The 14,170-nt window shown below is 39.2% G+C and overlaps 1 protein-coding gene across 3 annotated transcripts in view; it reads right to left on the reverse strand.

The window, feature by feature from the left end:
• Acsm3 (acyl-CoA synthetase medium chain family member 3) overlaps window positions 1–5,196 on the reverse strand; it is a 29,271-nt gene extending 24,075 nt beyond the window's left edge. For all 3 annotated transcript variants that reach the window (XR_012443196.1, XM_074059602.1, XM_020153958.2), the window contains exon 1: window positions 5,038–5,196. The gene's annotated coding sequence lies outside the window, so the exon portion shown is untranslated. The remainder of the gene's footprint in view (window positions 1–5,037) is intronic.
• Window positions 5,197–14,170: the final 8,974 nt, after the last annotated feature.

The raw sequence follows: 14,170 nt of genomic DNA on the forward strand, positions 1-14,170 counted from the left end.
TCATTAAATCGTAATTTTAACTGCAATTCTACTTGTGTGGTGTAAAACAGCCTGGTAATGTGGAAGCATGTCTGTATTGATAAATTGCCAAAACAATACAAAATACCAGATAACAACTAAGTTTATCTTAAATGAACCTGGGGTTTGGGCATAATTTTGATGCACAGAATGCAATAGAAATCTGGGTACTGCTGATCCTCCCTCATCTTTGTGTAGGAAGACAAGTCAGTGATCTTGAGCCCTCTGGGATCACTCAGTTTGAACCTCCTCATTTTTCACCTGCAGAGAAAATGAACCCCAAAAAAGGGAAGCAACTGACTTTAGCCTGTCATATCAGAGTTAGAGCTAGAACTTTGGTCTTTGGATTCCCAATTGAATGATTTTACTTCAGCTCAGTATGATTTCAGTAAAGCAATGATTCCCAGTCAAAAACTATAAATTTCTATAAAGTCAGAATTTAATTGGTCTTGGATCAATTACATCAGCATCTTTGGGAGTGGGCCCTGTACATATGAAGATCACAGTCCAGGCCTGCCTGGGCATAAATGTGAGACTCTATCCCCAAAACAATGAAAAAAGCAAAAAAGGGCTGGTAATGTGGCTCAAGTGATAGAGTGCATGACTAGCAAGTGCAAGGCCATGAGTTCAAACCCCAGTAGCATAAAAACATTTTTTTGCCCTCAGGATTCTAATGCATAGCTATGATTGATGTGATCTGTGAAACGGCAGCATCAACATCAAGAAATTTGTTAGAAATACATATTCATAGGCCCCACCCCACACCTATTGAATTAGTAGATTTTAACCTTTTAAGGAAATTCCCTAAATTACTAAGATGTATATTTAAGCTTGAGAAGATCTAGCCTATAGTTTGTTGGCTAAGTTCAATAATATAGTCATGGAATTAGGTTCCAGTTTTGCCACTTGTAAACTGTGGCCTTACTTGACTTATTAATCACTCTGAGTCTCAATTTTACATTTTTACCAGTAGAGAAACTAATAGATTTGAACCTCTTTTGGAGAGCTGTTCCAAAGACTGAATGTGATAATTAATGCAAAATGTTCATCATGGTGCCTATATACTACTCTTCACTAGAACAGGGATTGGCTAACTTTTTCTGAAGAGGACAAGATAGTAAATATTTTGAGCTCTGTGGGCCAAATAGTCTCTGTAACAAATGCTCAACTCTTCCATAGACATTGACAATACATTAATAAATGGATATGCCTGGGTTTCCCCAGAAGCCTTATTTACAGATGCTGAAACTTGAATTTCATGTATCATAAACTACTATCCTGCTTTTCCTTTCCCATTTAAAAATGTGAGAACCATTCTTAGTTTGCAAGCTATCTGAAAACAAATTTAGCCCATGGGCTATAGTTTGCTGACTACTAGAATATAAATTCAATGAGAGCAGGGACCTTGTCTGTTATATTCATGCTACAATCCCTAGAATTACAATAACTTTGGCCCATGGAGGGTGTTTAAGAAATATTTGTTGAGTGAATAAGTGACTTTTTCAGAACAGAGAACTTTTACCTGTAGTTTATTTCCACAACTCAGGATTATAGTAGATGTAAGGAGTGCCTCTATTGCTTTAACCAGAATTATGTGACTATCTGCATTGTTCATATGTAGCAGTTTGCTTATGTTAACTTAAATAAGTTTTTTTTTGTGGTACTGGATTTGAACTCAGGGTGTCAGGCTAGCTAGGCAGGTACTCTACCACTTGAGCATTCTGCCAGCCCTTTTGTGTGTTGGGTATTTCTGAAATAGGGTCTTGTAAACTATTTGCCTGGGGCTGGCTTTGAACCTTGATCTTCCTGATTTCTGCTCCTGAGTAGCTAGGATTTTAGGCATGGGCCACTCAGTGCCTGCCTAGCAAGCCTGAGGCCCTGAGTTTGAACTCCAGTACTGCCAAAGGGAAAAAAAAAAAGAAGATTTAAGTTTAAAATTTCATTGGTCACACTAGCTGCATTTCAAGTGCTTAATAGCCACATATGGCTAGTGGCTTCCATATAATGGTGAGTGCAAACAGAAAACAGTACGGAGATTTCTTTTTTGGACAGTGCTGTTTTATGTTGATAATAACTCAGAACTAAACTCATATGAAACATTAAAATACAGGAAAATTGAGGGGGTCCAGATTTAGTAAAGTGTTACCCATCACTGCACTCTTGTCTAAAGGGCATGGGAGGAAAAGCATTAACAGAAATTTCAGGCTGTAAGGCAACAAGTATGCTCTTTAGGACAGAAAGAAAATCACTCTGAGTTCTCAAGTTTTCAAATGTCATTCTGTTTGGCAACAATGCCTGGTAAAGAGAACTATTGGTCTCTTCTATTTGCTGTCAAGTTACAACCTGCCCATTTGGCTGTAACCTCTGAACAGAATTAGTATCAGGTTTCTTGCAACTTTTTTTTTTTTCTTTTTTTGACCATGTTGGGAATTGAAGGTTTCTTTCAACTGAAGGAAGTAGTCAACACTAAATTTTTAGATATAAACTTGTCTCAGTTTTTAGTTTTTTGACACAGTATCTTCGAATTGTTCAAAAACATAAAAAGTACACAAAGAAAAATCTGCCTGTTACCCCCGGTCTTGAAGCTTCCTCACCTCCACTTCCCAGCGAAACACTATTCTTTCAATGTATCTTTTTTAGGGTTTCTTTATGTGCATTCTCTCCACCACTTCTATACAATAGGTAGCCTAGAATTCACAGTGTTCTGCCCACTAGAAAGCAATGTGTTTTTAGAGATCTTTTCATATCAGTACATAGAGCTCTTCATTCAAATTGCTGCTTTGCACTCTAGTCAACAGCTGTGACAAAATTTCTTTAACCCAGTCCCTGATTTGATGATCACTTGAGTTATATTATTTGGCAATTTAGATGAAAATTTGAAACTATTTTCTAGAAAAGTAAATACCCTGATTCTTTTGATATGAATAGTATGTAAAGTAGTGAAGTATAATAAAATTTTTCTGATGTTATTCAAAGAAAAGGCAGGAATTTGGGCTGGTTAGTATATCTAAATATCTCCATTCTTTGAAGGTTAGTATGATCATTTATTTATTGAACAAATATTGACTGAAGGCTGGGGATTCAGTTCAGTGATAGAATGGTTTCTTGGTGTGGTGGAAAACCCTGGGTTCAATCCCCAGCAAATATCATTTGAATGTCTACCATGAAATGTTTTAGACATTGTGGAAATATGGGGGAATGAACACAACAAGGTCCTCCTGATGTTATGGAAAGACATATATAAGAAAGGCAACAAATAAATATGTTGCTACATAAAAAAGGAAGTAACAGGAGAAAAGGGAGGATATTTTAGGTATCTCCAAGCAACATGCCATTTTGCCTGCATTGTGCTAAGCATTGTGCATTGATTTATTGTTATTTCCACCACTAACAAGGAAACACACACACACACACACACAAGCATGCACATATCCAAATTGGACAGTACATTCATTCATTCACCAGATGTTTGTTGAGCACTTACTATTTTTTGCCTTCTTTTTTTCTTTTTCTTTTTGGTTTGGAGTGGAGTTTGAACTCAGGGCTTCACACTTGAAAAGCAAGCATTCTACCACTTGAAACACACCTCCAGCCCTGAGCACTTACTATGTAACAGATCTATATTAAATGCTGAAACTACAGCTGTGAACAAGACACAGCTAGTTTTATTATCAGGAAGCTTATAAACTATTAAACAATTATGCAAATGTTTACAATGGGGATAAATATACTATACTCAGCTTGCTGGTACTGAGTAGAATCAGAGTTCTATATAATTTCTTCCCTATCCCCCATTTGAAATTCTCTACTACATTCAAAATCCCTTAAATATACGTTGAAAAGACAATTGACCAGTCATTTGGAGCTTCACATGAACATGTCCATTTTTTTTCTATCAAAAAAGAGAATATCAACATCTCCTTCATTGAAACCATAAAATTGCTTTCTCCTTCCTTCCTTCCTTCCTTCCTTCCTTCCTTCTTTCCTTCCTTCCTTCCATCATGCCCAATTATTTCCATTGAGATGAGTCTCATTAACTTTTTGCCCAGGCTGACTTTGAACTGCAATCCTCCTGGGTTGATCTTAGCCTCTCAGTTGCTAGGATTACAGGTGTAAGCCATGGGCATCCAACTTGTCAAATTCTTTGTGGATGAAGAGATAACTTTCCCAGGATGAGTCCAGATTTTTATATTGAATCACAGAAATGTTTCTAGGGAAAATTCTTCTAAGAAAGAGTACCACTGGCTGGCCAGATGAGCTTTTGAAAGTATTTAAGGTCTCATTTGAAATGCATGCTTTATTTCAAAATAAATAGCAATGTCAAGGGGTGCTTTAGCCTCCCATATCTCCATAAATACCCTTTCCCCTAAGTAACTGGAGTAATAACAGTGGTTTGTCAATATAGCCTCAAAGCAAGGTAAAACCCCCAGTGTTCTTCTCAACCCAGACAAGATTCTGCCTTTAACCTCGCCCATTCACAACTTTAGGAGCTGCCTGGACCACCTGATGGAGAAAAATGGCCACCCCTGGTTATTTTCTTAGATTTTTTTCACCTATATGTTTCTTGAAGTTTCCTAGCAGTAGTTTGCATACTTTCTGCATGATACAGAAGATTGAATTCCATCTGCCACTGAGCAAGTTGGAGCTGAGCAGACAAAGACAGTACAGTAAAAACACAGCTGCTACCCAGACTCTTAACTTTTTTTCTAGAACATTTTATCAACTAGACACATGCAAATAGTTTTTTAAAAAATCAAATGGCACCAAAAGACTTAACACAAAAACTCAACTACCATGTAATACAGTCTTTTGTGTATATATATATGCCTCATCATTTACTAAGTGGCATATCACATCACATAACAACTGAAAAATTCTGAAACACCTTGGCTGCCCATTACTTCAATGAGAGCTTTTTTTTTTATTTGTTGGTTTTGTTTACTTGTTATCTTTGTCAAGAAAAAAAATGCCTGTATCAATATAGTAAATCTTATACAGTAGAGAAGATGGCATACTCACTAAAGTTACAGCTTTCAATTGAAGGTGATAACAGACTTGTCTCCTAGAAAAGTAGCCTTCTCACTTCTGCATTAGTCTTGGTCACAGCCAAAAGAAGTAGTCTGACAAAAAGAGAGAGCAAAACTAGCCCAGAGTGCCTTTCCTTGATTGGTAGAGACTCTCTGGAGGGAGGAGCAGGAGCTCTGCTCCAAATTTACACCAAATGTTTACCCAATCCCTGCCAGCCCTTCTTACAGGTAATGACTGGACTTTTGAAAGTTTTTTTACATCAAGCTTTTATCAGGCTGGGACATCAGTTTGTTCTCAGGATGGAAAATGTCCAAAGAATTGCTGAAAGGGTTAGTCTTGTGAACTGGCAGGGGAAGTTCTCAAAAGGAGGAAAGAACAAATGGAAGACAACATAAAGGTATTTTGAAATGAAAAAGAAAAAAATCAAGGGGTGAAAAAGATTAACCTAGATCTCAGAAAAACAGTTGCTTTATCTGTTAAACTGGTCAGGACTAAACATAAGTACTATCTGGTCACTCCTCTGCTTGAATCCTTATGTGCTCCTCAGCTCATTCTAAGTAAAATGCAAGTCCTCATATGGACTACAGAAGTGGTAAGACCTGGCAGACAGTCCTGTGATCCACAGCCCACCCCTCTTCTGCCTCATTCTGCTGCAGCCACACCAGTCGTCTTGCTTGTCCTCAAACACATCATGCATGTTCCAACCTTGGGATCTTTGAATTCCCGCTCTCTCTCACTCTTCCCTCAGATATCCCCTTGACTAAATCCCTTACGTGGTGAGGTATTCCTATGAAGGTCTTCCTTATCACATTTCCTAAAGTAGCACTCATCATTTTTTTTCTCTTTAACTCGTTTTTAACTCTTTTTACACCTCTTACCATCAACTTTGAAAGTAAGAACTTTGTTCTCTTTGCTGATGTATCACTATTGCCTAGAACAGCTGCTGGCAAATTTTTGGCACTCAATAAATATTTGATGGATAAATAAATGACTTTTATTTACAACTCAAATTCCCATAAACAGAAGAATCAGTCACTTTTGCATTCTTAGGAGTTTTTTTTTCTGTTGATTCCTTGGAATTTTCTGTGTAAATAATATTATTTACAAATAGAGACAGTTTTACTTATTACTGTCTGATCAATATTGTGTGTGTGTGTGTGTGTGTGTGTGTGTGTGTGTGTGTGTGTGTGTGTGTTGTGTGTGTGTGGTACACTGAGGTTTGAAGTCAGGGCCTCAGCTTGGTAAGCAGGCACTCTACCACTTGGGCCAATACTCCCAGTCCAAGATCTATATATATCTTTTATTTCTTTTCTCTTCTTTTTTTGCCTTATTGCACTGGCTATACTAGCACTATGTTGAATAGGAGTTGTGAGAGCAGACATCTTTGTCTTGTTCCTGATATTATAGGGAAAGCATTCACAATTGGGTCCATTGTTAGTTATATATAGTTTTTGTCATAGATGAAATATGAGGAAGTTCTCCTCTATTCCTTTTTTCTGATAGTTTTTCATGTATAGGTATTGAATTTTGGCTGTTTTTCTGAATTAATTAATATACATGTGATTTTTCTTCTTTAGCATGTCAGTATGTGGACTGCATTAATTGATTTTCTAATATTGGGCCAGTTTTTTCTTCCCTGGAATAAAGCCCATTTGGTGCTAGTATATGAATATTTTTATGTATTGCTGAATTCTATAGTTTATGTCTTTCCCCCTTCCTCTAGTTTAAGACGTCTTCAGCCATTAATTCCTAGAGCAATTTTTCGTCCTCCTTCTCAGATACTCTGAGATAGACCTTTAGCTCTCTGAGGCTATTTTATTTTGTTTCATTTTTCCCTGTCTTAGTTTCTTTCTGTTGTTTAGATTGGACAATTAACAGTGTTTTATCTTATAGTTCACTGATTTTTTTCTTCTGTTCCTTCTATTCTGAGGTTGGAAGTAAGAAAAAAAACAACAAACTTTTTCCTTTTTCATACATCACTCAACACAGCACTTCTCTAACACTAGATACATGGAGTTTTTTTTTTCTTTCTCTCACTCAGCAACCAATTCTCTAGCAGATAAAGCCAAGTGTCTTATACTTCAATTTAATTCCATACTAATGACCTGGAATAGTGTCAGGTCCCACTTGCCAATTGCAAGTCTTAGGTTGTGACCTGTATTTCTGACTGATGGTATAACTTAGGATTCCTATAACCTCCTCTTTAGGTTTAATTAATTTGCTAGAATGTCTCATAGGATAAAAGGAAACACTCTGTTTACACACATACCCATTCATTATAAAGGATATGCTGAGGATACAAATGAAGGGCAAAATGGAGGAGATGCATAGGGTGAGGTATGAGAGAAAAGTTATTGTGCTTCCGTGTTCCCTCCAGTGCTCCACCCTCCTGGGACTTTCTCGTGTTCAGGTCTTCAGGAGATCCCCAAATCCTTTTTCTTTTTTTAGTGGTACTAGTGTTTGAACTCAGGGCCTTGCACTTGGTAGGCAGGTCCTCTACCATTTGTGTTATGCTGTCAGTCCTTCTTTTTTTTTTTCCTTTTGGTGGGACTGGGGCTTGAACTCAGGACTTTGCACTTTCAAAGCAGGCACTCTTCCACTTAAGTCTTACCTCCAGTACATTTTGGTCTGGTTATTTTGGAGACGGGCATGTCACAAACTGTTTGCCTCTGCTGGCCTTGAACAGTGATCCTTCTGATCTCAGCTTCCCAAATAGCAGGATTACAGGCATGAGCAATCAGTGCCCAGTTACTTTTGGGTTTTTATGGAGGCTATATTATGCAGACAAGATCAATTAAATCATTGGCCATTGGTGATAAAATCAACCATCAGCTCCTCTCCCCTCCCAGGAGGTGGAAACAGGGTACAAGGTATGAGGGATGGGACTGAAAGTTCCCACTTCTAGTCATATCATTGGTTCACCTGGGAGCCAATCCCCATCCTGAGGCTTTCCAGCATCCCTAACCACCAGTCATCTCCTTAGCATACAAAAATGCACTTATCATTAAATGATTTCAAAGGCTTTAGGAGCTGTGTGCTAGGAACAGGACTGAAGATCAAATACATATTTACAATATCATACCCATCCACTGAACTTTAAGAAGTTCAGTAACAGAAGTAAGCTTCTGTTATTGAATTCTTAATCCTAAAATTTCCATTTGGCTCATCTTGATATCTTCTATTTCTTTGCTGAGGCTTTGTTTTTTACATGTTTCAAATTTTTTGAAACCTTTTTTTTTAATGACTGCTTTAAAATATAAATGACTTCTTTTTTGTTAGATAATTTTAACATCTGTTATCTTGGTGTTGGCTTCTGCTGACTGTTTCTTCATTCAGTTTGAGAACTTCCTGGTTCTTGAAGAGAAAAATAGTTTTCAATTGAAATGTGGACATTTTTCTATGATGCAATAAGACATGGATCTTATGTAAACCTTATGTTTTTGCTGGCTTTCTTGGCACTGCTCTGTTAGAGGGAGGGGGAGGGATACCATCTTATTTTCACTGGGTGAAATATATGTCTAGGTTCTCAGTTTTCAATAACACCTGAGTTGGAGGGACTCCTTGTTATTGCTGGGTAGGGATAAAAGTTCCAGTTCCTCATGTGATTTCTACTGACACTGGACCTACTTGGCTTTCTCTGACACCATCCCAGCAGGGGTATTTCAGTACTACAAGTTGCAGACAGATGAAGCTAAAAGTTTAGGCTTCTCATTCTTTGCTAGTATAGGTTAGGTGAAGATGATTTTTTTCTGTTTTGTTTGGCTAAAGTAGTTGTTTAATTGTTGTCTGCCTTCTGGGCTTCCCCTTTCCTGGTCCTTGGCTAAAAAGAGCAGGCTTCTGTTGGGGCTTCTGTTGTCTATTCCCTTAAGTCTAAGGGAATAGGCTTCTCACTCTTTGCTAGTATAGGTTAGGTGAAGATGATTTTTTTCTGTTTTGTTTGGCTAAAGTAGTTGTTTAATTGTTGTCTGCCTGCTGGGCTTCCCCTTTCCTGGTCCTTGGCTAAAAAGAGCAGGCTTCTGTTGGGGCTTCTGTTGTCTATTCTCTTAAGTCTAAGATATACAAAGCAAAAAAGAAGACCCTGGGAACTCATAACTGTGTTGTTCATTGGGTCCATAGCCAGTCTGCCTTCATTTTTCCACCTTTTAGAGTCGTCTTATGTTTGTTTTAAATATAATGTTCAGGAATTTTAGTTGTACTTAGAAGGAAAAATAGGGAAAAGTATGTCTACTATGTGTATCTTCCCAGAAGAAGTTCTTTTTATCAGATATGTTGAGATTAAAATAAAATTTATAACAAGACCAATCAAGAACACTACTAGAAAGAAATTCATAGGCGAACTGTGATACTTTATGAGCATAAATGAGAAATCAAAAATAAATTATTAGCAAACTAAAATCAGCAATGCATAAAACCCAGAAATCTATTAAGACCAGTTTGAGTTTATCCAAGAAGTGGTAACAGGAGAAAAACCATGTGAGCATTTCCATGAATGCAGAACCCCCATTATATACAAAAATGAAATGTGAATAGAGAAAATTTTCCTTAATATGATAAAAGTTATTGATGGGGTTCAGGACATACTACCCTCAAATATGGATCTTGATGTTTGAGAAAACAGCAGAAACAGAAAAGACACTCTCACCTTCCATCTCTTCTCCCCCCATGAAGCAAATCATAAGACCCTTATTTGAGATGCCTGTGGTTTGAATGTATTCCTGAAAAGTTCATGTACTGGAAACTTTGTCATCAAATTCATAGTTAAGAGTATTTAGAGGTAGGGCCTTTAGAGACAATTAGGATTAAATGAGTTCATGAGGGTAGGTCCCCCTCACATGATAGCATTGTGACATTATAAGGAGAGGAAGAAAGACCAGATCTAGCATGCTTACCTCCCATGTGATGTCCTCCACTATGTTATGATGCAGAGCCCTTACTAGATATTAGCTCCATGCTCTTTGACTTCCCAGTCTCTAGAATTATGCATTAAAATAAATCTTTATTCCTTAAAAAATCACCTACTCTCAGGGATTCTGTTATAACAACAGAAAATGGACGAAGACAGAGAAATGTCTTCCTTATACATATAGGAAAGGATTATCCACATCTCTGAAGACATAAGTATATAAGGAAGAATCTAAACAAATAGACCTTGCTATGTTCCCTTCAGTTTACTATTAGATCACAGTTCTGTGTCCAGTCACACTTCTCCATGACTCTCCATTTTTTTTTTTTACTAAAGCTAAAAATAAAAACATACAAGTCTATCTATTTTTTGGTCTTCATTTCCAAAGGTACCTGTATCAGGTAAAAACTTATACTACACAATTTTTATATATCTTCTCTTGTTAATCTGCTATACAGGTCCCAGCTGTGAATCTTGTGACCAGTGAGAAGATATTTCTTTCCTTTCCTTACATTATCTAATAAGAAGTAAATTTTTATATTGAAACATTAGAAACATTTAATAGTGAAATATTAGATGCATTCCATTTAGTCAGGATTAAGGCAATGGTCCCTACTTCACCACTAGTTAATATTATACTAAGGTCCCTGTCAGCTCATTACAGGCAAACTAGGGTGTAAGTACTATACCTATGCTCATCACTGAGCTCTAGGTTAACTAGGATAGAGCCTGACACTTTATAGGAATTCAGTAAATATTTGTTAAATACACGAGTGAAGAAACCAAATCTATGTTTCTGGGTGTTGTGGTGCATATCTGTAACACCAGAACTTGGAAGGCTGAGGCAGGAGGATTGTGAGTTCAAGGCCTGCCTGGGCTACATAGTGAAAACTGTTTGTTTTTTTTTTAAAGGTGTATCTGTGAAAATGATATAATAAACAATGGACAAAACAATAAAAATAATTATTAATACATAAATAATTCTTCTTTGTTTTGAAAGCAACATAACAAAATATAATGTGTCAAGTTAAAAAAGATCAAATGGAGTAGCGCTGGTTGGATATACCTCCAGCCAGGCGGTCATGGTTAATCAAATCTTAGACATGTCCACAACTGAACCTTTGAACTGGGCTGTCTGCACAGATGAATGTTGACTTTGGACTGGGCCCAATTGTAATTCCCTAGCTTTTCTTAGTCATTTGTTAAATTTCCCATTCCCTTTCTCCTAAATTATCTGTAGATTGAAACAATGCCCAAATACCCAATCACTTTCCTATATGTTAGCTTAACTCTTGTTAGTACCATTCTTAATTCCTGATAAGCAAATGAGGTAACCACCGCCTTCTTTGCAGTTTTAAACTTTAAATATGGCCACCATTTTTTCTTTTCTCTTTTTACTTTATCATTTTTACATTTACTTACATGTGTGTACATTGTTTGTGCCACTTGCCTCCAACCCCCATTGCTTCCAGGCAGAACCTAATTGTGAGCAAGGCTATGGGCAGCAACTGATGCCACAGTAGGTGGTCTCCTGGCATAGTTTTTCTAATTGTAATTTTAGAGCCCTGCTTATAAGTTTTATTTTCCCTGAACTTTGGGGGTGGTAGGCTGTGTGTAACTTTTAAGCTATTTTTTATCTGCTAGCCATCAATTGTACCACCTTAGCCACAAAGGCTGGCCCATTGTCAGACCCAATAGACACAGGTATTTTGAATCAAAGGATGATTTCCCTTGACAGGCACCTGGGCACTTCTTGGGATTTCTCAGTCCTAGTGGGGAAGGCTTTTATTCATCCTGAGAAGGTGTACACAAACACCAGCAAATATCGGGGATTGTTTCTGGCACAAAGACTGTACTCTTGACATACTGTCTTACTTATGCTGAAGAGCTTGGGGACATAAAAATGCTGGGCCAAGGTGGTCTCGAGAGCTGTCTGCCCTGACTGAGTTCCTTCATGTAACTGTTTGACAAATGTGGGAGCCAGTCACTCAGGTATGGCAATGCAGCTGTCAGTAAACGTCCACCATCTGTCTGGTAGGAAATTTCCTCCTTTAGTCTCAAATCAAGCTTGTTCTTGTGAAGTATAGGGTGGGTCCCATTTAGATAAGGGGCACAGCAACAAGGCAGCTACCAGTGAGGCTGAGGTTTGTCTTTCTGTGAAGGCTGCTTGCTTGGCTTCCCTATCAGCCTTTTGGTTTACCCAAACAATTGTGTCTCAGCAGTGTATGATGGTTATTCACTTAGTGGCCCATACAGCATCTAGTACTTTTATAATTTTTGTTCATATTTAACACTTTTTTTCCCAAGTTAGAGGTCCTGACTGGCAGTGGTTATATTTCAGTGACAGCATTCTGAGTTACTACTGTGTATCCAGCAAAGCACATGCCATCCTGAACAAAGCTGCTGCCATCTGTGAAATACTCAACACCTGGATGACTGATGGGCAGGTTGGTCAAGTCTGGCTGGCTGGAGAATACCTCAACCATAATCTCTAAACAGTAATGCTCTGGGGGACCTCAATCAGTCAGTAATAGGGTGGCTGGATTTAGAGTCTTTAACAACCCCTAGCTGGACATGTGGGTTTTCATATAACATGTTTTCATATTTGACCATTTGGGAGACAATAATTTTCCTTATACTCCATGAGAGTCAGAACAGAGTGGGGAACTCAGACTGTGAGTTCTTTTCCCAAAGTAAGTTTGTCTGCTTCAGCCACCAAGATGGCAGTGGCCACCAGGGTGCACAACAGGACAGGCAGCCTCTGGAAACTGCATTAAGTTGCACTGATAAGTAGACCACCAGGCAGTGCCAGAAGCTGGTTAAAACTCCTACAGTTGTCCCCAGTCTTTCATGTACATATAGGAAAAAGGATTTAATCACATCTGTCAAGCCCAGAGCAGGGGTATTTGTGAGTGCCCTCTTAATTTTAAAAAGCCTTTTCTTGCTCCTTTCCCCATACCATGGGTTCCTGTTTTTCCCCATTTGTGGCTTCATAAAGTGGTTTTGCAAGAGAAAAATTGGAAATCCAGATCTGGCAGAAACCTGCAGCTCTTAGAAATTTTCTAACCTGAAGAGTGGCACAAAAGGGGGCAGGGACTCCTCAGGGTCCCCCACTAATATGGGTTTCTCTGGATTTTTACATTTTTCCCTGTACTTGGAGGCTGCTGCCACCCTGGCTACCATAACCTTCTCCAAGTGGAGCTTTAGCCACATGGACTGACTGAGGACTGCATCCTGCCAGCAGTCAATATAAGGAATCATCTGGGTGTTCTAGGCTCCACTACAATCACTTTAAAAACTCTATTGAGGGAATTCCAAGATGGCGGCTAGAGGTAGGAAGCAGAAAGCGACCCTCCTATAGTGAAATCTTGGAGAGACGCTGGAGACACACTTTGCAGGCATAATCACCGAGAAAAGGCATAACTTTGACTCCTCCACATCTCCAGCCGGTGAAGAGAATCTCCACTTCACGTTAAACGGAGAACCGAGGAGGGCCCCCGGGGCCGCCAGTGGCCGGTGCCCATACGGCTTGGGAAGACGCGGACCAGGTGAGCTTCGCGGTACTGCGGTAGCCCCACAGACAAGCCTGGGCCAGAGCAGCATAGCCCCCTGGACAGACTGACCTCCACCCGGGAAAAAAAGAGAAACTGAGTACTAAGCAATAAGAACAGTTAAGACACGCTGGAAAGAGGGTGGGGCGCCCTGAGCGCTGAAGATTGGGGGAAGGGAATCCTTCCCGGGACTGTAAATAAACAAGCCGGGCGGGACGGAGAGGCTCTGGCGGGAGCGGGGCGCGCCCAGCAACCAGGAGCAGGGACGCTTGTGAGAGGAGGGAAGACCCACTTCCCACGTGAACTGTAAATAAACACGCAGGCCTGACAACGCCGGGCAGTGTCACCTTTCCCAGTGCTTGGAAAGGGGAAAGCCTGTAGCAGAGACCCCCGCACAGGAGAACTCTGAGCAAACAAAGCCTGTGAGACCAGGTGAGTGCTAGCTCACCCCAGAGATCTGCATAAATAACGCAGCCAGCTACAGGCTGAGAGCAGCAGGCAGGCAAGCCACAGTTGCAGATACCACTCTCAGAACTGCCTCCAGACGCTTTTTTTTCTTTCTCTCCCTACCTTTGATGAGAGAACAACCGAATTACACCTGCAAGCCGAAAAACTTACTGAAACTGTATTGCATTTGAACTGGGGACACTTGGTGGGGCTTTTTTTTTCT

This window comes from Castor canadensis, chromosome 17 (assembly GCF_047511655.1).
Source record: "Castor canadensis chromosome 17, mCasCan1.hap1v2, whole genome shotgun sequence".
Classification (NCBI taxonomy): domain Eukaryota; kingdom Metazoa; phylum Chordata; class Mammalia; order Rodentia; family Castoridae; genus Castor; species Castor canadensis.